This window comes from Arachis duranensis, chromosome 1, assembly GCF_000817695.3.
Source record: "Arachis duranensis cultivar V14167 chromosome 1, aradu.V14167.gnm2.J7QH, whole genome shotgun sequence".
NCBI classification, from domain to species: Eukaryota; Viridiplantae; Streptophyta; class Magnoliopsida; order Fabales; family Fabaceae; genus Arachis; species Arachis duranensis.
The window spans coordinates 34,075,612-34,076,613 of record NC_029772.3 but is presented as its reverse complement, the minus strand read 5'-3'; positions in this window follow the sequence as shown (position 1 = coordinate 34,076,613).

The window sequence follows — 1,002 nt, the reverse complement described above, 5'->3', positions numbered from 1 at the left end:
ACATTCATCATGTTCTTGGGTACGAATGAATATCTTGGAATAAGAATAAGAGAGATTTGAATAAAAGATAATAGAATTTCATTAATACTTGAGGTACAGCAGAGCTCCACACCCTTAATCTATGGTGTGTAGAAACTCCACCGTTGAAAATACATAAGTGAAGGGTTCAGGCATGGCCGAATGGCCAGCCCCCTAAAACGTGATCAATGATCTCCTAAGATGAAGAATAAAACAAAACTGAGAAAAAAGATGTCTAATACATTAGTAAATCATCCTATTTATAATAAACTAGCTCCTAGGGTTTACATGAGTAAGTAATTGATGCATAAATCCACTTCCGGGGCCCACTTGGTGTATGCTTGGGCTGAGCTTGATTAATCCACGAGCTGAGGCATTTCCTGGAGTTGAACTCCGAGTTATGACGTGTTTTGGGCGGATCATGACGTTTTTCTGGCGTTTAACTCCAGACAGCAGCGTGTACTTGGCGTTCAACGCAAAGTTACGTCGTCAATCTTCGAATAAAGTATGGGCTATTATATATTGATGGAAAGCCCTGGATGTCTACTTTCCAACGCCGTAGAGAGCGCGCCAATTGGAGTTCTGTAGCTCCAGAAAATCCATTTCGAGTGCAGGGAGGTCAGATTCCAACAACATCAGCAGTCCTTTTGTCAGCCTTCTTCAGAATTTTGCTCAAATCCCTCAATTTCAGTCAGAATTTACCTGAAATCACAGAAAAACACACAAACTCATAGTAAAGTCCAGAAATGTGAATTTAACATAAAAACTAATGAAAACATCCCTAAAAGTAGCTCAAACTTACTAAAAACTATATAAAAACAATGCCAAAAAGCGTATAAATTATCCGCTCATCACAACACCAAACTTAAATTGTTGCTTGTCCCCAAGCAACTGAAAATCAAATAGGATAAAAAGAAGAGAATATACTATAAAGTCCAGAATATCAATGAATATTAATTTAATTAGATGAGCGGGACTTGTAGC